The 22,847-nt window shown below is 43.4% G+C and overlaps 1 protein-coding gene across 2 annotated transcripts in view; it reads right to left on the bottom strand.

The window, feature by feature from the left end:
• Positions 1 to 6,058, bottom strand: part of AMOT (angiomotin) — a 64,754-nt gene extending 58,696 nt beyond the window's left edge. For both annotated transcript variants that reach the window (XM_032392784.1, XM_032392785.1), the window contains exon 1: positions 5,680 to 6,058. The gene's annotated coding sequence lies outside the window, so the exon portion shown is untranslated. The remainder of the gene's footprint in view (positions 1 to 5,679) is intronic.
• Between the last annotated feature and the right edge of the window lie 16,789 nt (positions 6,059 to 22,847).

Below are 22,847 nucleotides of genomic sequence, written 5' to 3'. Positions count from 1 at the left end.
ATCAAAATGTGAAGTTTGCTATGGGATATATAAAGGAAAAAAAAGATCAGCACCAATGCCTAAAGTTGGGGGGCAGTTATGGTGATCTGAAGCAACACCAGTAAGAATAAGGGAGACCCCCCAAAATCCACCCTTTCTAGCTTGGCCACATGTATATTTAATGTTATCTTAATGTTGCTTTGGGGGGTATTTGAGTTCTGACATACACATGGAAATGAGCCACGAATTGTACAGCAAGCATAAATATTCCATCATTAATAAAAACCAGCTGTGTATAAAACACTACAACGGCTGGGTTTCAGTGACTGGCTATCATCAGTATGTGTCACAAGCAAATATTACTCAAACCTTTCTCCCTTAAAATACACACACACATTCACATACACAGACACACGCAGAAATTTGTTGTACTCTTTTTAATCTTTTGGAAGAGCTTTGAAGAACTCACTGATCTCTATGGCACATTTCAACTAATGTCTCTTTTCGAAGCGATTTTTCATCACCCTGGAAGATGCCAGAGTCCTCTTATTAGAACTTCAGCTTACCACATAGAATGAAAATGTTTAATTGTTTTTTAAGAGCCAAGAGGGTCAATAATACAAATGTTGGGATGATCAGTTATAGTCAGTAAGGCAATGGGGCACCAAAGGGCGCTGCAGGCTGTAAGAGAGCAAAGCTCATTAAAAGCAAACACCTGCTCAGGACCTTATAATAAACCTGCTCTGCCATCATGCAAACACCTTTCATCCAATGACCTCGAAGCATGTGTCCAATATGAAGCATGCCCAACCACCTCTGTGAAGTATTAATATCTCTGCTTCCCAGAAGGGTAACTGAAGCTCAGAGCAGCTAATTCATTTATGCTTGGTCACATGGCAAGTCAAAGAGGGTTGGGCACAGAAACCCAGATCCTGGCTTCAAGTCACACAGTCTAACAATATTTCATGGAGTTGGGGCAATAATGAAAGTGACTTTACAAACATCAAGAGCAGCCTATAGCGTTAAAAAAAAAAAAAAAAGGAGATTTTCAAAAACTGTCTTCAGAGGTATTAGCAAATATATCCATCTGCATTTTCCCCATGAATACATATCATAAAAAATGTACTTAACTTGGAGCTTTCTAAGGACTAAAAACCCATATTTCACTTTCCTATTCTGGTTAAAGAAATTTAATCTAATTTACGATGAGCCACTGGTTTCCAGGAATGAATTCATCCAAAATGGAGATCATATGTATATTATACCTTCTCTTTTTCAAAGGAAAATTAAAAGACCGGGTAACCGAACTCCCACTGTACAGGGAAGGCCTCAAATGAAGAACCCATTATGTGTGGGTCATTCTGCCACACCTATACCTCTTTAATTGTCTCAAATCCTTAGTTTCCTTACTATTTTTTAGTCTAATTTCAACATTATTTTCAAAGCCATGAAACAGAACATTTGTGCTTTCCCGCTTTTCCTTTCTCATTGGGGAAATTTTATAGTCTACTCAAATTTGTACTTTCTTGATGGGCTATCATGATACAGTGATTTAAGAATCCATTGCTAATGGTTTAGACAAAGTAAACAGCGGAACCTAGTTTTCTTTTTTGCTTAAATAGAATGGGGGAGGGGTAACAGGAGGTCAAGGGAGTGGACTGAACAGCCTTGCTAGATACATGAACACCCTTAAATCACAGAAAGGGTTAGGGATTACTTACTAAATCTAGAGACTAATTAAATATTAGTCTCTCTTGGCATTCGAGGAACATACATACATGATTCTGCATGCATACTCAGTCAGGTTCTCATTTCATTCTTCCCCACAGGTTTACAAAGCTAAGTCTTAGGTGAGCACTTATTTAAAAGAAACTTTGTAAATTTCTGTGACCCACCCCCAACTATGTAAAGGAACTAGGAAAAATGAAAGTGGGTGATCCGTTAGAACGATGGGATTCTTGATGAAGTTTTGGGCAGGATCCTAGCTTTTTAATTTGATATGTTGTTAAAACACAAAACACAATGCATTTATATTGATATATCTTCTTAGGCTTTTTTTTTTTACATCTAGATTATTACATGATTGTATTTCTAACAATTATTGCACCTCATTCTAGTAGAAATCATTCACATTCACATCACAAGTAGAGGTCTAGGAAGGGCACCATAAACTTTTGAGAAATGGTTCTCAAAATCACCCTGTCCAACTTCTCACAATTTACAGAGGAGGACCTGCCAAGCGTGGTAAACTAAGTTAGAGGTGGGCCTAGAGCCCAGGTCCCATTCACCAATAGGCTCACTAGGAAAGCTTATTGTAGATTCTTCTACTAAAAATGGCATTAGTTGCTGTTATTTACCAGAAACAATTTTCTGGATCCTGGGATTATTCAAATACAATAACTAGAATTAAATTTTGTAACCTATGTGGGCTAGACAGTCCCATCCTTAGACTTATCAAAATCTGTGAAGTCTGATTTATCTCCAGAAAGTCATACTAGCTCCCTTCTACAAGTGGTTGTAGGCTGGGGCTAAACGTGGCCAGCATTATTACAAGCCAGAATGATTTAGACAATTAACTCCATCCCATATAACAAAAAGATTTCAAAGGCCAAATAATGGCCTCACTTAATTCAAGCTATAATCATTACAACAAAATTCTAATGTCTTCCTTTATGCAATAAATATGTTTCTGAGAAGGCCCAGTTATAGTGAATTTTTATATATCAAGTCATAGCTCAAAGGCACGAACTAGGAAAGCTAGTTTTTCCAAAGAAACCTGTAGTGGGTTCTTTCAGAAAGCAAGTGACCTCCTTATTTTCCTTTTTTTTTTTCAGTTCAGATTTTGTGTGTTGTGTGAGGAAGGGGCAACTTCCCTCCTTTCTCTGGGTTCAAGGGGGTCAGAAGCCGACCATGGAGGAGAGTGGTGCAGGGTGGGCAGCCTGTTTTAATGCCGCCTTAGGTCCTGGGACCAAATTCTAACCTTTGACTTGGGGGTGGGACCCTAGATTTTGGACCAAAGTCCACAAAAGGCAGCAAGGAACGAAGAAGTAAGCAAGACTAAGGACAACACGTCATAGAAAACCACCAACAAAAATTCCTGGGGACAGGAAATCAATGGAGCACAATTCTGAACAAATTGGTTTAGTCCCAAGCTAATTAATTTGTCAAGCAGATCTCCAAACCCACTGAATCCATGGGGGAAAGAGGTGATGTAATAGGAGATTGGGGAACATTTACCCATTTACCATCTTAAAAGGCTCAGCCACGACCACACACACCTCTCTCCACCCCTTTCAGTGGGTTTTAGCTGCACTTAATGGGTGCAAAGGACAATTTCTTCCAGACAGTCCCTAAGAATAGACTGTTCTCATGCATTCCAAATGCTCAGTCTCCATGGAGGAGGCTACCTGGTCACAAGCATTTCCCAAGAGGGAATATATCCTCTACTTCGCCTCACTGGTAACATCCCCTCCACCCCAACAAAACAAAACAACTTCTAACCATCCTGAGAACTTCGAGGGACTTTTTGGGGGCAAAGAAAAAGAAACCTTAAGAGGGGCGTAGAAGAGTGTGAGAAACTCCTCTTGTCTCCAAATGGAAAAAAAGGCCTTAAAAAGCTGGATCAAAGGAAGAAAGGGGGATGGGGGAGACAGGCTGCTTAATTACAAAGACACCCTTTTAAAGAAGGCACAGGCCCTGGGAGAGGGCTCTTAGGATAGGCACAGAAGCAGATGTACCCACTTAGCATTCTGGCACTCAATGGGACCTCAAGGTCATAGCATCCATCCCTCTGCGTTCTGAATAGACGGTTTTTAAGGGCATTCTAGAAAGAGTCTCATTCGCTCTTTACAAAACTTCAGAAAAAGCAACTCCACAAAATGCCTTGGGTATGCCTCTGTCTAATAATTCCTACTTCACAAACCAGAAATGAGCTTTCAATTTCCAAATCCAAAATAGTATTGAAAAATAATTTTAAAATTTCCTTCTAAAATCTTTTAAAATAGGTAAGCAGATCCACAACTTGCACGTAAAAGTTACTCTACATACAAGCATGGCCAGAGGTTTTACTGCATATCTAGACCATGAAGTTAGAAAAAGCACTTTCAATTTTACAGAGCCACACAGTTTTCCAAAGAAAGAAGTATCTTAAAATGAAGTATGATGTAGTGACAGAAAGTGTCTGTAAATGACACCGGATAAACCCATACAGAATAACTGGAACCTGAGTTATCATCTGTAAATAGATGCAACTACTCTACAACCACCTGGCTATTAAAATGTCCCAGGCCAGTTATAAAATGTAGTTTGGTCAGGCCAACTTTTCCCTCCCAGCTGATCTGAAAGACGATAGCCTTTAAAATTGTCGCCCTGGCCGGTTCCTTCTCTCCCTTCCTGCTTTCCTTTCCCCCGTTAAAATCAACCAACACAACTATTTAAAAATGTAAGTAAATAATTTGTTCCCAAATAAGCAACGGGTTGGTGACATCTTGATAACAGGTCTTTGAGTACCACCACCCTTCTCATTTTGCCATGCTCGCCCAGTTGGAGATAGGTGGGAGATGGGTGAAAATTTATCCCGCATCCAAAATGGTATTGCAAAGTACTCTTAGCTACTAAATGAGGGTGCGGAAAGGTCTAACCGAGAAGGCTTCACAAAGGCTGGCCCAAGGAAGGGCTTTTCTCAAAACCTAGTTCAAGGAGACTTAAATAACCTTAGCCCTCCATTATTGAAGATTATGGTGACTAATTATCTTCCTCTCTGAATAGAAGAGGGTTATATTCAAAAAAAGTTTTAAATGCCTCCCAACTTCTAGTCTTAACGTGGGGGTGGGGGACGGGAGGAGGTTAGGAGAACTACATCAGAAACAACTCTCCAGTTCTTTCTAAACTACATGCTAGAGATTGAAAATGCTGTTTCTCACAAACATCCCCTTTCCTCTCTCATTTAATTGTATCTAGTCCCTTGCTGCAGATTATTATTACACTACTATTAGTGGCAATTTACCAGACTACAAAGACTGTCACTCTCCCTCTCACTTTTCCTTTTCTTTGTTTTCATGTATCGATAAAATCCATCTTGCTGTTGAAGCACCAGTATACAGTGACCCAGGCTTGGGACCCTCAAGACACCTGCATGATCTTGCAAAACTGGTCACTAACATCTATAAAGCAGATACTGGGCGATCCCGTCCTCACCACATACACACACACATATACCCAAAAAAAGTGTAGCATTGTAGATTACTCCCAGACTTTAGGACTTCAAGAATTCACAGCCCCCGGGGGAGGGCAGTGTGAGCCCCCACCCCAACTCTAAGCATTCAGGAGGAACGTATCTAGCAATCTGAGATAAGCGCAGACATTCCTTCTAGGTAAATGTAGACCTGAAGTTCCCTCACTCCTTTTGTGCTTAATTACCTAGAGACCTACAAGGACCCCAGGAGGCAAGGAAGTAGAAGTACCATCAAGTAGTGGTACCCACTAGCATCTCTGTAGGACGGGAAAGGAGCGCACACTCTTTAACCGATTTAAGTTGCTGCTCATCCCGGAAAACTCACGGCCAGCTGCAAAGAAAGTAGAACACACGGGCATCCCCACACGCATCTAGACCGACTCACTCACGCCGAGGGCACGATCAAGTTCATGCCACCATGGATTCCTGCCCCAGTTCCCCGCGAAAAGTAACCATGCGTCTCCTACCCCTGAAGGCACCGAAGACAAGGTGACGACTCTCTGCTCGCTCAAGTGGCTTCAGTCCCGGGCCGGAGGCCAGGGATGGGCAGGGGGAAGCCCCAACTCCCCGCTGCTCCGCTCCTCGCCGCTCCGTCCGGGCTCTCCTTGGTGGCAGTGGACAGGCAGGATACCGGGCCGGAGGGTGGAGCAGCGGATGGTCGGAGGCAAGACAGGCTGGAGGTGGGGGTGGAGGGGGCGGTGAGAACTAAGCGAAGATGAGGCGAAAGAGAGCGGAGATGGAGGAATAAATCAGGGGGTCTACCAGCTTGGGCAGCCAGAAAGCTCCTCGGAAGGAAGGGGCGTGACTGCGATGAAGGCAGCTCCTGGGCAAAGGATGGGAGGTAGGGGAGGGGGACGAATGGGTGGCTTTTCTTCTTGCGGTGAGCGGCTAGGACCGCCCCGGAGCGGGGGGTGGACTAGAGAGTGGGGCGGAGTAGAGGGCGGGGAACGGAGGGAGGGAGCCGGCCCGGACCCTGAGCGGGGGGGGGGGGGGGGGGGGGCTGGGGGCGGAAGAGAGGCGGGGCCAGGGGGCGGGGAAGTTTCAAACAATTGAACGGCGGGGTCCAGCCACTCTGGCGAAAGCGGGGGGTCCTAGCTCTAGTCCTCCCGCTAACGTGGCTTAACGCGCTCACTGCGGTCCTGAGAGGCTACGCAAGCACTGGCTGGGAGGAAGGAAAGGGTTCTGCAAAGATTACAATCATAATCTACGACATGAGCGGAGCGGAGGCGCGTGGGAGAGCCCGTGCCGCTCCCCGCCCGACAGCGGGAGGAAGAAACACAAATAATAGAAATGCTGAAAAGCAGCTTCTCGCAAAGCCTGCTCAAAAATAATGCAGGAAGGAGCAGCGCTCCTTCTTTTTCCTTCCCCTCTTGCTTCCTATTACCAGCAGGCCCCCACCCAGGTCGCAGCTCTGCGCGACACCCTTCTTTCTTCCTCCGCTCCCCCTAGCCTCCCCCTTCCATCTCACCCCCGCGTCCCCGCCCCCCTTCCCTTTGGCGGGCCGCGCTGGGGGTGGGGGTGGCGTGGGCGGAGTTTCGCGGAGTCTCCGCCTCTTGGGCGGGCTGGGAGGGCTGGCCTGGGCGGAGCAGGCCGCGAAGAGTAAGTCCCACCCACCAATCTTTTCCTGCTACCGGTTGGCGAATCCTGGCCCCGGATTCGCTCGCGATTGGTCACTTGAGTCGTCGATCTGACCTTTTTGTCCCACCCGCCCTGAAAATTAATAAAACTGAACAAGAGACTATTGTCTAGCTCTCCGTTCTCCCCCAGCTACTGCTGAGAAGAGAAAGAAGAGACGCTTGGTTTCTCAGTCTCCTGAGAGAGTGCGACGGTGTGTCGGCTGGCTCCCGTACACCTTTGTGGCACTGTCCGGCCCTCTGGGAATAGGTAACTTTTCTTCCCCCTTAATTCATTAGGCCAGGAGGGGGAAAAAGTACGTGAAGTGTCAATGTGGTGTTCACGTTTCCCGGCTGCCAAAAAAAATGATACTGCCTGAGAGCACAGAGGGTTGAGAACGGCATCCTGGGACACTGAAAATCTCCCATTTTACATCTGGGGAACAAAAGCACAAAGAAAACAGTGTAAGGATAGCAGAATAACATGGAATTTGGAACTAAAGGAAGAACTCATTTTGGACTGTAGCACTTACCAGCTAGTTGTGCGACTTTTGTTGAGTCGCTTAACTTCTCTGAGCCTTGATCTTTCTATCTGTAAATAAAGGCTGTAAGACATTCCCTATTAACTTGACACTGATGTATGAAAATAAAATGAATTGTGTGTGAAAACTCTGTAAACCACAGAGCACTCCACACATATATGTCTTCCTCCTTGCATATGTCCCATGGTGGAGAGTCCTGCATGTGTCCAGGAATCAAATATTCTGCTCCTGTGTTTTAAGCATCTACATCCAAGGTGTGTAGGTTTTGTGGCTTTATTTTTAAAAAGTCAACTCTTTTCCTACAGTTTTGAGGGTGGATATGAAGTCAGATCCCTGCAGTTAGAATAATAAATTGTCCCTTTTCTAACCAGGGTGGGTGAGATTTCTCTTTTAAACAGTTCTGAAGTGGCGCCACAACCTACATCTATTGTGGTGCTGGTACTGAAAGAGGAAATCATGCTGTGTATCTCCGAAGTGAACTTGAGAAAACAAACATGAGGGAACACTTATCATGGAAATCACCATTCTCCACAGATCCATATTTCCTAGAAAACGTTACAAGGTGGAAATGAGTCTAATTGTAAAGGTCTTGACAATGCAGAGCTATTATAATGATCTCATGCCAATAAAAAAGTGACATCCAATTCAAGCCCCCCCCCCCAAAGGGAGCCTTCTGAGAGGCCATGGATCAAGGCACACAAGGAAACACTATCTCACTGTGAACGGGGTCCCAGAATATAACGGGGTCCAGGAAGAGTAATAGGCTGGTGGCATGCTGTGGGGTAGCCTGGATGTGCAGGTTGCTCTGCTAGGGCTGCTCAAAGATTCAGAAGCAGGAACAAGTGCAAAGTAGATTCTTGGTGTGATTCAGGTTACAGGTGAGGTGAAGTTATTTGGGTGATTTTTAATGGGGAAAATAAGATTTTGAGAGTTCAAGACATGGGCACGTGGCTTGTGAGGCAAGGGAAGATTATCCCAGCCTTATTTGGAGGGGTGGACAGCAGAGCTAGATTGGGTGGGTATATGCTGCAGACTACTACTGATCACAATGGCAACAGGATACTTTTTAAAATGAACAATGCTGGTAAAATGGAAAAAGTAACATATGCACATGGTAAAATCAAAACTGTAATGAAAGGAGTAAAAAGTTCCTCTCTACCACTGTTCTCATAGTCCCTTTCTCCCCTTCTCTCTCTGCCTGTGTACAATCTTCAAAATATATTATTTACTTATAGATGTTCCATTTTGGCATCATCAATCACAGCACACCTTGCATTTCTTTACTCAACAATGTCTCCTACTACTCTTCCATCTCAGGATAACTTCTGTTACTTCATTCTTTTTCATGATAGCTCAGTGTTCCATTGCACAAATGTGCCAAAATTCCTTTATCCATTCCCCTATTGAGAGGCCACTGAGGCTAGTTCCCATCTTGTGCCGTTACAGAAAACACTGGGAAGCAAATCCTAGTAGCAAAGGCATGGTGGCTCTTTGTCGGCTGGCTGTCCCTGGCTTTGAAGTTGCCCTCAAAACACTTTTCCAGCCTGTCTTCCCTACAGCTACAGGGGCCTTCATGCAATGGAAACCCCTAAAACACTTAAATCCTTTAATACCCCCTCCTCAGATCCCACCTGGGGCATTGCTGCTCTTCTCCAAATGTGACTTTTGATGGAGTAGAGTCAGCAAGAGCTCTGAATTTAATGGTGGATTCAGGCTGTGCGTGAGTCACTTCTCAGGCCTGTGGCAAACAACAGGTTTTGTGGTACCTGGGCTTGGCCCAGGTCTTCAAGCGTCTTAGGTGTTCCTTCTCTCCCGCCACGCAAGACTTCCTTTTGTTTTTACCCTGAAAACCCTTCAGTTTGTTTAAACTGGGCTTGAATTTAAAGTTATGCTTTGCCAGCTCTACTTAAAAGGAAGGGGGAGGGGGAGGCCAACATCAACAAACATTGATCAAGCTGCTATTATGGACAGGACTGAAAAAACAAAGAGGGATGAGACTTGGCTCCTGCCTTCAAGGGTATATACAGAAAAAGACAACTAACAAGCATATGCTAAGTGCTAAATGAATGGGATTGACAGTAAAAGCTGTGGAAGTTGAGAGCAGGGAGCGAAAACTAGTTCCAGAGAGTGAGTTTATACAGCAAAGTATGCCACACACATTTAACTAATCCCCAGAGCATCCCTGTGTCTTCATATCCTGACTATAAAATATGGAGAGGCCTCTGGGGGATACCAGAAGAATTAACCACTAACTGTAAAACACCTGTGTAAAGACACTGGGTTGCCTAAGAACATTAAGACCCTCCGTATATTAATAATGGATATAATGATCATCTTAAGCTTATAAATAAAGAGCCTCTACACAAAACCACCTGTCCTGTTTGGCCTTTTTTTCTCTAACAAAATAAAACTCCTCCTTTAACATGCAATAAAAATCAGTGTCTATGCTCTTAAAAAAAAAAAAAGGGCACCTTAAAAAATCAGTTTCTCCCTTAAAAGAAATTATGCTAAGTGAAAGAAGCCAGACACAAAGGGACAAATGTACGGTTCCACTTACATGAGGTGCCTAGAATAGGCAAATTCATAGAGACAGAAAGTAGCATAGTGGTGATCAGGGCCCAAGGGGAGGGTGGAATGGGGAGTTACTGTTTAATGACCACAGTTTCTGTTTGGAATGATGAAAAAGTTCTGGAAATAGATTGTGGTGATGGTTGTACAACATTTGGAATGTATTTAATGCCACTGAATTGTATGCTTAAAAATGGCTAAAATGTTAAATTTTATTTTATGTGCATTTTACTGCAATAAATTTTTTTTTTAAAGGTAACAACTCTCAGGCTAAGTGTCAGGAGACAAGACTGATGATGAGGCTACCTTCTTCTTGGCAGGAAAGGGGGCATGTAAAGGGGACAGCTTGGTTAACACCATGGGAAATGCAGGCCCAATGTGTCCAGGACTTCTGAAAGAGAAACCAGAAGTGAAATGTTTTAATGTAAAATTTCCTGGTTTTTAATTTTGGCAATTAAGAAATGTTCAAACTTTTGAAAATCTGCCCTTTGCATGCAAAATTTTGCCCAGCGTACAGGCAAAGTAGGAAGGAGAACGTGGCTTACTGTAATCTATTCCTCAATCCCTGGCTAGGTTCTTCTAGAGGAAAAGACCACAAAACCATAGTGCTTTGTATTGAGTGGCATTCTCCTCCACCCACCAAGTCAACTGGGAGTGTGAAATGAGCACATCTTCCTCTAATTGCCTGGTGAACCACTAAATCATTTAAATGCATTTAGAAACAAAAGCAGAGGCAAGCACGTACACCAGGGAAAATAAATCCTAAGGATTTATGGCTCCACATAACTCTCCCCTCCCCCTCCAAAAAAGCACCCTACAAAATACATTGGCCAAACACTGGAAAGGAAAAGTAGCCTTCTTGAGGACATCTCCTAAACTCACTCCTGTTTATTCACAAGGATATTAGCCCTGCACATGCAGAAGCCAGCTGATCAGAATATAGCACAGCTTTATCTGAACGGGAAAGGAACAAAGGGACACATATACAATATAAACTCTTCGTTTTGGATTCCTTCTCCCCCCTCTCCACCCTTTGCAAGCATATAAACACCACACACACACACACACACACACACACACACGAGTGCGTGCGTGCGCATGCACACGCACGTGCCTATGCTCACAAACGGTCCAGACACAGGAAGTTTGAAGCCCGATCCATGTGTGGAAAACAGCAATGTGGGAATTCAGGAAACAACACCACAACTGTGCTCCAAGGCCAAGACCTGCTCCAGCATCTGGGAGCCAAGTTACTCCTGGGGTACTTGTGGGCCCCAGCATTTTGGAAGTAAATCGGCTGTAGAAAAATAAAGCTGCCTGCAAGACTATTCCCCAAGCACTTCCTAGGGTCCTGTTTGAGTAACCCGGGTTCGCCTCTTTATGATTTATGCAGGGCTTCACTTCAGCTTAACTAAATACCATATCTCCTTCAGCAGCTTGAGTTTCTGGAAAGGCCCAGGCTGTCCATACTTCTCAGTAGGGTTTGTTTGCAAAGCCCTAAGTTAGCTGGAGCAAGAGGGAGGTGGCAAGACCTAGGAACACACATCGAAGTCTGCACTCCAAAAGGTAGGTGGTGGGATGAGAGAAAGAATATGATTTAGTCAATGATAAAAACAAATCCCTGACAGCAAATCAGAGGGAAATCAAATTTCCTGAGCCAGTAAGCTCTTTAACTGTACAGAGTTAGCAGGATTTAAAGGAAGTCCGTCCTCTGACATTACCCTTTACAAATAAACTCTTGATTGATTCGGCTCTCTCTGTTTCTATAGTTGCCAGAGTGTCTGAGAGCTGTTATCCCAGTTGGAGGAGAAGAATCCTGGGACAGGAGTGGAGATTTATCTTCCCTGGCACACTGCCCCACTTTAGGAACTACAGGAAGAAGGTAGGTCAATGCCATTCCGGTGTGATTTAAGGCAGGCCCACCCTGCCGTCACCAATCAGCCTTCCTTCCCAGTCCGCCATGGTTCTGTGAGATTCACACAGGAAAGACCCTTGTTAAAGTGCAAATATGTAACCAGGGAAGGGTTAAATATTAAGCCATCTTTGGTGTGCTCTGATGGAAAGGGTATAGACTTCTTGGAGTCACTAGAGCCTGGATTCCGGTCACAGCCCCAGTACTTACCAAAGAGGTAAATAGCTTAACCACCCTGGGCCATGGTTCCCTCATGTGTAAATGGGGGATAATAATTTTTCCCCCACGAGGAGTTGCTGTGAGGATTAAATGAAATAACACATTTAGGGTTATCTATCATGATGCCTGGCATTTAGTAGCTAGTTGACACAGTTTAGTTCCTCATGCCCCTCCATTCAGTCTTAGGGAATTCCAGGGGGTAGGACAACAGGTTTGCTTAAGGCCCTCATAATCACTCTTCCCTAGGAACCCTGCTCAGAAGTACAGTGTGGTACTAAGTATATGGGCTTTAGCACCAAAGGGACCTAGTGTCATAGTCTTTGTTCTGTTGCTCACTAGCTATGTGACTTTGGGTACATTTGGAGCCTGTTTCCTCATTCGTAAAGTAAGAGTAACAATAGCACCTATTTCAAAAGGTGGTGGTGAAGATCAAATATATAAATATTAGCTGATTTTGTTATTTATAGTTTATACGATGTGCTGACTAGTTTACTTTTTATACCAGGCAGTTTCTAATCTAAACCAGTGGATGGTTTTAAGCAAGCGTGTTGAAAATCCTTAAGCAATGATAGCTATGTGTTCCTGGCTTCCTGGTCTCGGCTAAGGAATTTGGGGGTGATGCTGGAGCAGCTGTGGACATCTCAGTTCCAGGCTGTTGGCCCTCCTCCCCCAAGATTTTCAGTGTTTGGGCAGGATGTGAGCAAAAAGGGACTCCTCGGAGGAGCTGCAAGAGATCCTGGGATAATTGAATATTCACTGTGGAGTGTGGGCCTGGGGCACTCAGACCTCCTGCTCTTCAAATCCTGCATTTTTTCTCTGTCCTAGAACTCTTCTTGCACATGTTATTCTTCCTGCCAAGGACACTACACACACCTCCCTCCACTCTACTCTCTTCCCACTCTTCCCGATGCTAACTGAATCTTATTCATTAGGCCTCAACTCAAATATCACTTCTTCAGGGAAATATTCCCTGAGCAGTCACCTCTACCTCAGTCTCCTGTTTATCTTTAAACATTAGTGTGAATTAGGTATTTCCTGCAATAAACTATATCAGAAGTGGTTTAAACATAAAAATAATATTTATTCAGTAGGTGAATTATTCAACTTTGTCTCCCAATTTAGAAAATTATTGGTCCAGGAAGAAGCCTCAGGCTTATCCTGGAGTTTTGTGTACACCCTGGTGCTCTTTTGCCTACCCCCTTAGTGATGTTCATGGGCTGGCCCAAGTTAGTTGTTTTTTAGAATTATTCCTGCTCTAGGTGGGGACATTGAACTAGATGATGTGTGAGGTTCCTTGCAACTCTGTACTGCTGACAGTTGTCAGAGCGCTGACAAGTTTTCTGAATGCTGGAGTGAGGAGCTGTATCAGAAGTGTCATCTACATCCTCCTTCCTCCCAGTGCCTTGATCTTGGTGTATAATGGGGAGTTTTGAAGAGTGGTGTGGAAATGTAGGTGTGAACTGTTTCAGCAGAAGGTGGTATGTTTATTTGGTGCCTAGCAAATGAATGCTTCGAGATCAGAAGAAAGGCAGCATAGGCATGAGTGCTGGAGAGTAGATGAATTAGAAAGGCATCAGTGCCTTTGATGGCCAAGAAGATGGTTCCAGATGACTTTATGGACGGTGTCACTTCGCCCCCATCACAACCGTAAACCAGGAATAGATTTTACCAAAAGGCAGCCTAGTATAGTGGAAGAAACAAAGAGATTTTCATTCAGATAGAAGTGGGTTAAGATCGCCACATTCATTTGGCTATGTGACCATGGATAAATCACTTAACCTCTCAAGTCTCAATTTTATAATCTATTGGCTATGTATTGAGAATCCACTATGTCTTCAACACTGTTCTAAGCACTTGGGATGCACTGGTAAACAAAACAGGCAAATGCCTGCCCTTACGAAGACTACATGTTTCAGGGATGTGGGAAGAGTGGGTAGACCTTTAAATCTGTGAAGCTTCATGATGTTGTCCACACAGTCCTGGAACATGGTTGAGTACTCAATAAATGGTAGTTATTATTATTATTTAATAAAGCAATCACCATCTTGTGAAAACAGGTAATTTCTACACAAGCTTAAATTTCTATACAAAGGATTGTCAAAAAGAAACAAAGAAGAAAACTCAGGTGTAGCCAAGTAGTTTCTGTATAAGAGACAAATAGATGGCTTGAACAAAGCACTTGGGATTCTTGCAATGTGGTAATAGCAGGAGGCTTGTATGAGTTTTTCCGTCCTAAGTGGCAATATTTTTTCTACTATGGTTTCCTCAGCAGCAGTTCCATTTGTGGCAAAATTTAGCCTAGGGTGGCCCTAAGCGGTAGGTTGAACCTCCAGCTGAATAAACTTTCCTTCTTCATTACCTCCAGGTGATCAAAGAGCATAAATCTGGGATCATAACATTACCCTACAAGCACTCCAGTCGTGCTTCTACCCAGGTGACATTAACCAACCAAAAAAGTTCGGTGTTCCAGCCTTCTAGTCCCATAGCCTCCTTTCTAGAAGCATCGTGTCAGAAGGGGGAAAAGAATGGAATACTGCTCATAGGTTTTCATGGTTCATAGTTTCTAACTTGATAAAAAAGTGCAGTTTTTACCTTGTTATAGAACAATAGGACCATGACTTAGGTTTCACAATTTATGTAGTTCATTTCACGAGGCGTCATGTTTCACGTACTATCACATTTCTGCTCCCCTCCTACGTGGGCGTGGGACAGGCATTGGGTCAGGGTGTTAGGGAAGCATGGTGCACAGTGGACTTCCTCCCCCTTACCCTAGGCTTCAGGTCTCATGCTAGTTCCTCTCTCTATCAGATTACTTATCACATTGTTTTGTAGCTATTTATTCTCTGGATTTCCAACTAGACTTTAGGTTCCCTTGAGGTCACGGACAGTGTCTTATTCGCTGCTGTATCCCCAACACCTAGCATTTATGACCCTTTTCAATTCCCCCATCCTACTTTGTGTTTAAATCCAAAATCAAAGTTGTTTTTCTCAGCATCTGTGAGCAACCGAGCAGGTAAAGTCATTGCTCTAGTGTAACCCTCTGCCCCAGGTGAAAACCCTGGGAAAGCCAATCTTTGTGGCTTTCCCAGGTTACCCTCAACATTTTAAAAACTCATCTCCCCATTTCCTTGGAATGCAGACTCTGGCTTCAGAATGGTTTCCATTTAAAAGCCTTTAAAGGGGCGCCTGGGTGGCTCAGTGGGTGGAGCATCGGACTCGGTTTCAGCTCAGATCATGATCTTAGGGTCCTGTGATGGAACCCAGTGTCAGTCTCCATGCTCAGCGGGGAGTCTACCTGAGATTTTCCTCTTTCCCTCTCCCACTGCCCCTCCCCCCAGCTCTTGTGCACGTGCGCAAGCACTCTCTCTTACTCTCTCTCTAAAATAAATAAATAAATCTTTAAGAGCCTTTTCAATTCCCAGCCTTTGGAAAGCCTTACATTTCTACACAACTATATCATCCTCACCTTCTAATTGTTCATTTCCATCCTACCCTCTCCAGCTGCCAAGTGGGTCACCTCTCCCAGGGATGTACTTCTTGGCCAGCCATTTCCCACCTTGGTGTTTTCTCACTAAGAACACGGGCAGTACTATAAAAGGGAGCATTGCATTTGGAATCTTGAGAGATTTGAGTGTGTCGCTGTTGCTTGAAAGCTGTGCGAAATTGGGCACGGAGCTCAACCCTTTGGAGCCTCAGTTTCTTTATCTTGTAAAACTTGGGAAAATAATCTCTGTCCCATCTTAGGATCACACTGGCTTGTGAGCTTCAGATCAAACAACGGTTGTGAAAACACCTGGGAAACTGAAATATATGGTTATTTTTAGGACACCTGTGGTAAGTGTGGTTACCACCCACACTAACCCTTCCTCCTCCCAATTAGGCACTGACCATTTATTCAGTCTTGAACACTCTAGCCCTGGGCTATAGCTGGGTGGGGGAAGCATTGTTCTTCCTATCTTCCTGACAAGTTGATCTCAGTTTAAGACTTGCTGCCCTCGGGTCTTTTCAGTCAGCATTTGTTGGGGGGAGCCCCTCCCTTGGTTTCTCAAAAGCATTTTTGTCAGGTGTGCTTCAGATACCCTGTAGTTTCTACCTTCTGGCCTGCTTTGTGCTCCCTAGTGAAAAGTGGTTCCTGTGGGGGAAGGGGAAAGGGAACATTTCTAACCTCTTCCTCTCTTGCACCAGAACTCCCAGTGTCCCCAGACCCAATTTTTCAGGCATAATTTCTTTACATCCATCAGGGTGTACCCCGTAAGGTATTTTAGACTGATCCCAGGCAGGTAAGTTACATTATGCAGAAATTTCACTTATTCCCAAAGTGCAGTCTCAGCGGCTTGGTAATTACAAAGCCCAGGACTTCCCCCTGCCTTTGTGGTCAAAAAAACACCCTCAGCGTTTGCCTCTCCTTGACCCCAGCTTCCAGACTGCGTTTTGGTCTGTTCTGAAAGCTCCTGGGGGAGTTCCCCAGCTTTAATTTGGCCAGATGCTCAGTGTCCTGCTCAAATCACACTCACCGATTTTTTTCCCCCACTTTGAATGGCTTTTTTCAGACCCTTAGATTCACCCAAACCTGCTCCCGTCCTCCAGCTAGCGCTCAATGTTGAGAGTACGTGCTCTATTTGCTGGCTGAGGATCCCTGATTAGACAACCTGGGGTTTTAGTCTTTCCCTCATTCAAAATCCTCTTCACATTTACCCTAGAGGGTTTCCACTGCTGATTCTGCAGTTAATCTTACCACAAGAAAATACTTTTTCAAGTTGAAATCTAATTGAAATTTATACACATGCCATCTTTTAGAGCAAAGGTGGACAAACGGCTGCTACATTTTTTTTAAAGGGTCGTTAAAAGAAACTAAGGAGCATGTGCCACTGAGACTATAGGTTTGTAGCTTGTAAAGCCTAAAACATTTACTATCTGGCCCTTTATAGAAAACGTTTGCTGACTCCCAGAGTTTCTCTGGATATCCAAAAACAGTGTGAAGCAGTTTGACCCTATCGCCTTCTCTCCCAAGGTTACAGGAAATTTCTGACTTATTTATTGTCGCATTTTACCATCTCATCTATCTCTTCCATTCAGTTTCTAGTCTAGCCGTGAAGAGTTTAAAGGGTTTCTGTTCTACCTTCCGAACTCACATTTCATTTCTTTCCCAGGGAATAAACTAACTTCCTTCGGTGAGACCAGCTTCTTGCTCCCTCCCCTCCTGCCTCTAGTTAATGTCCCTTTGGCTTTGGTGGACACTTTGGAAAGTGAGAGCTCCTTGCTCATTTTCAGAGTCTTAGAAAAATGCCGAGGTAATTTGAAGACGGAGCAGATGTTAAATATGGGGAGATTTTTCTGGAGGACTAAAACCATGGAGACACTTAAAATCCCCCTGCAAACGAAGACTAACTCTGTTTCACCCGCAAGGTGATTTATTTCCGTAGCTCTTTGGAAGGAGGCAGGATCAGTTTACTAGGGCTCAGTTTACTCAGCAGAAGGGCTAATCTCCTCTGTTAAAATGTATTTTCTGCCGAATTTAATCTACTCTCATTGGTTTTCCTTGTGCACTACCTTCATAGCTAGCGGGTGGGCCACGCCTAAAGAATGTTGCCAAACTCAAACAAAGAACATCAGCGACTAGTCCTAACACAAATACTTACTGAAAAACTATTACATTCCTACCATGTGATTGGTGCCATGTGGGATACAAAGAAGTCCAAACTCAGTATTCAGCCTCCAAAACCTCCAGGGTAGCTGGAGAGACAAAATGCTAAAATAACAATGTGAGGGGTTCTCTGATACAATTCAGATGAGTGAATAGCCTCAATTTTAAATAGCCTCTCCTTGATTGTCCCAGAGCACACATATATTTGCCAAATTGTCATTTGATCCTGAATATATAGTTGCTGTAACGATGCTCATTGTAAAAGGGAGGAGAAAGGAGAGAGAGCAGAATGAACTTTGATTGGCAAAGATGGTACATAGTATGTGTTCAATGAAGAGTCAATGTAGGTAGAGAAGCTGGTAGACAGTATTCCAAGTTCATGGAAAAATAGCATTAACAAGGGTTTACAATCTGAAAATCTCTGGTTTGTTTTCAGTACAAGTGAGTAGACAGTTTGTGTAGAGGCTAGGAAAGGTTTAGTTCAGCTATGTCAGGTAGGACCAGAATTTTGAGGAACTCGAATGCGAACTAGAACAATTGGAAATTGTTCTTTTGGAGGTTTGGGGGACTGATGAAAGTGGTGTTTTATGAACAGTAACCTGGTGGTATACAGAATGGCTTGGAGGGTATACCAACTGGAGGCCAGGAAGACTTTACAAAGCATTAAGAACAAAGAAAGCCAAAGCCAAAAATGTACAACCCCTTATTCATTCTATCCAGTTCTCCTTGATGCATAAATGCTATCTAGTGAGGGAAACAAGACTGACAGACCCCATGTTGGACTTTCTAGGGTCTCTTATCACTCTCTGAAGAATATCTTAACCACTGCATATGCCACACTTCACAACCAAAGTCCACACACCTATCCTGGGTCAAAAGCAGCTACATTGAGCTGGGAGAGCTCAGGCCAGCTAGTGGCCAAGACCATGAAAGTGTTTCAAGGATACCTGGAAGTTTCTATCCCTTTAAAAATGTCTCACCCACTTGCTGTTGAAGATTCAGAAGCCAAAGACGTATTATGACCTCACAGAACAACGAAGAAACATGTTGACTGATGATTCCAAAATCAATACCACCTGCCACATCTCTTATACGATCCACGTATCAAACTGCCTCCTGAAATCCCCTGAATGCTACATAGGCATCCTATGAAACCAAATATATCTTCTGCCTCCATCCCTATCCATCATTCTCATCTGCCTCTTCCTGTATCCCTCATCTCCATGAGTGACACCACTGTCTACCTCATTGCCTAGTTACCCAAGCCAGAATCACAGGAGACATACAAAAATTTAAAAAAATATGACAGAGTACAGGATTCCTGCCCCAAAGGATTGATCCACTGCATGCCAGTCCATCATTAAAGCTATATTTCTTTTGGTTTTGAGAGCTTTTTGATCCCTAAGGTAGGCCCCTTTAAGAATAAAATACTTCTGTGAGGGGTCATACCTCAAGCTGACCCCTTGCTATCAGTTACTACCTTAGCAGGCAAAATTAAGACAGTGAAAGCAAGAATGTGGCAAGGACACAAGTCAGGGCACCTTACTGAGAGTAGGCAGAGGAGAGAAGGTGGAACATTATGGAAAATGGGGTCTCTAACCATGAATACCGGAGTAAAACAAAGACAAATACTGCCTACTTCATCAATTTGCCAAGGGCTTACTATGGGAGCACCAAGGTTCAAGAGATAAGGCCTGGGCTCTGTTACTGAGGTTGACATTTAATTGGCCTTAGATATGCACTCTCCCCTCCCCACACCATAAACCCTGAAGTGAAGGCCTCATATTGTCACATAAAATGAACTGTGTATTTTATTAAATTTTAAGAATGAAACAGTGCCACATTGTGGTCCCTGCATAGTGTTTCATAAAATGTGCGAAGAGCTCCTCATTTTAGAGCACGAGAAATGTCATTGGGAAGATGGATACAGCAGGAAAGATACGGGCAGGAAATGTAATGAAAGGTGTCCTAGAACCTTCCCCACTCTTCTCTCATGACCACCCCAAGGAGAGGGAGCTGTGTAACTGTGTCCCTGGATAAATTGAATACACCAAAATGCCAGAAGAAACCTGGTTTTTAGAGTACTTAAGTACTGTACATACATGAGCAAATAAGACAAAAAACAGTTCCCTGGTGCCTAACACAGTGCCTGGCACATGGTTCTTATTCAGTAAATGTCTCATCGATGCCCAAATAAGGGCGTGTATTAGTTTCCTAGGGCTGCCGTAACAAAGTGCCACAAATTGAATGGCTTAAAAGAACAGAAATTAATTCTCTCGCAGTTCTGGAGACCAGAAGTCCAAAATCAAGGTGTTAACAGGGCCCTGCTCCCTCTGAAGGTGTGAGGGGAACCCCAGGTGTCACTTGACTTCTGGCAGCATAGTAACTCCAATCTCTGCCTCCATCTTCACATGACCATCTTTCTTCCATGTGTCTCTGCATCTCCACATAGTGCTTTCCTCTGTATGTGTCTGTCCCTTTTCCTCTTGCAAGAACACCGGTCTGGAGCGCCTGGGTCACTTGGTCATTAAAGCGTCCAACTCTTGATTTCAGCTTAGGTCATGATCTCAGGGTCATGAGATGGAACCCCATGTGGGGCTCCGAGCTCAGTGTGGAGTTTGCTCGTCCCTCTCCTTCTGCTCCTACCCCCCCCACTCAAATAAATAAATAAATAAATAAAATCTTTAAGAACACCGGTCATACTGGATTAGGGCACATCCTAATGGCTTTATCTTAACTTGATTACATCTGCAAAGACCCTATTTCTTTCTTATTCTTTTTTATTTTTTTAAGATTTTTATTTATTTAAGTAATTTCTACACCCAATATGGGGCTGGCATTCACAACGCCGAGATCAAGAGTCACATATGAGCCAGCCAGGTACCCCTGCAAAGACCCTATTTCTAATGGTTACATTCACAAGTACTATGGGCTGGGATTTCAACATGTCTTTTTGGGGTCAGAGTTCAACCCACAACAGGGCCCAGATGAGCCCAGGTTCCTAATAGCATTTCCTGGTTGTTAAGTTTGGAGAACATAGTCTTTCTCCAAACCTAGCTTTAGGCTTGATCTCCATCATGGTCAAGCTCTCTCTCTCCCAAACATTATTTTTCAGGGAAAAATATATGTATAATCTTTTTTGGAATGGCCATGCTTTTAATATCTTAATTTACTTGAACAAATGGTATGCCCATCCCCATTGTGTTAGGTTTGCTTACTTTCTCTTTTAAAGTGCTCTTTGTTCAAATTCTTTCAGTGTGACAATATGTTTATTTTCTCTAGTTTGCAAATATTGGAGGTGGGGAAAGGAGGGCTCTTGAGGAAGCAGGAAGAACTGAGATACTGATGAAGCAAATGGAAAATGTTTCAGTCCTACCCCATGCTATAGAGGACCTTATTGGGCCAATTGACAAAGCTTGGATAAAATATCATGCCAATGTTAATATCACTGAAGTTGTTAAGTGGACTGTGGTATGTCAGACAATATCCTTATACCTAGGAAATGTACACCATAGCATTAGGGGCAAAAGGTCATGATGCATGCAACTTATCCTCAAATGATTCAAGAATATAGATAGATTGGATAGATAGATAAAAGAAAATGGGGTAAAATGCTAATAATAGGTGAATCTGGGTAAAGGGTATATGGGTGTTCTTTGTGCCATTTTATTCTTGCAACTTCTGTAACTTAGAAATTTTTTTAAAGATTTTATTTATTTATTTGAGAGGGAGAGTGAGTGAAAGAGAGAGCATGAGTGGGGGGGAGGTGTAGAGGGAGAGGGAGAAGCAGACTCCCTGCTGAGCAGGAAGCCCGAAGCGGGGCTCGATCCCAGGACCCAGGATCATGACCTGAGCCAAAGGCAGACGCTTCACCGACTCAGCCACCCAGGCACCCCAATTAGAAATTATTACCAAATAAAAAGCAGTTAAAAAATCTATGGAACATTAACTGGGGAACTGGATGTCTCCCCTTTGTTAAAGTATTTGCATTTTATGCTCAATAAGCAAATAACATATTTTAGCATTATTATTCAAATATGGTAACATTTATTGAGTACCTCCTGTGTGCTAGGGATAGTTACACATATTTTCTTATTTATTAATCCCCCAAACACTATGCTATTTATTACTAATCCTCTTTCATGGATGAAGAAACTGAGGTCCATAGAGGCCCAGCATTTAACTTAAAATCACAGGACAATTATGCGACAGAACTGGGATGTGAACCCAGCTCCTCTGGCCCCAGGTCTAGTGCTTTTTACACTACACCACAGCTACCTCCAACTACAAATGGCCCATTTCAACATTTCTGAACATAGAAATCTTTAACTATTTTCAGCTTAACTTTCTAACCCAGTGGTCAGGAGGTCAGTGGGAGGGTTTTCTCCCTTCTCTGGCTCCATAGGGATTATAGCCTTGGACCCTGAGGAGCCAGAAAGGGAGGCCCAGCCTAAAGAAACAATGTTTCTGTCCTTGTTTGATAAATGGAATTAGCATTCCCACAGGAACAGGAAATGTTGAATTGTTAATAGCCTCCCTTGGGTTTATTATATACAGTATATCTACATGCCTTAGCTATATACCCAGGAGGTATTCAAGATAAGCCGTCCCATCTGAAAGTAATGTTGTCCTGTTTTTTGTCAGTCTGTCTACTGACAAGAGTAGAGATTAAGCATACTGCTTAATTTTATAATATTACAACACGGCACAAACATATAAAGTTAGTTCCATGTTGATTGAAACATTTTTTTATGATAGGTTGGACATAAACCAGCCAGCTTATTTATTGAATGTCCATAATGTACATAGCACTGGACTAAATACAGTGGGGGGTGTAACGTAGATAGAGACTATGTCCTCAGGACTTAGAAACTAAGTAGGAAAATGAGACATAAAAGCAGAGAATGTTAACCAATACAAAGTGATATGGGCCAAACTGCTAGAGGTGCCCAGGGGGTAGATAATCACTGTGGTCTGGATTCCTTAGGGAAAGCTTCTTCTTGGATGGACAGGACCTTGAAGGATGAGTGAGATTTGGATAGGCAGAGAAGAGGTGTTCAGCAGATGGTCATGGAGGTGGGAAGGCATAGGTTTCATGAGATTGAATTGAGTCAGATTGTGAGGAGCCTTGATGTTG

Source organism: Phoca vitulina, unplaced genomic scaffold (genome assembly GCF_004348235.1).
Source record: "Phoca vitulina isolate PV1807 unplaced genomic scaffold, GSC_HSeal_1.0 scaffold69, whole genome shotgun sequence".
Lineage (NCBI taxonomy): Eukaryota > Metazoa > Chordata > Mammalia > Carnivora > Phocidae > Phoca > Phoca vitulina.
This window is presented reverse-complemented; position numbering and strand designations above follow the sequence as displayed.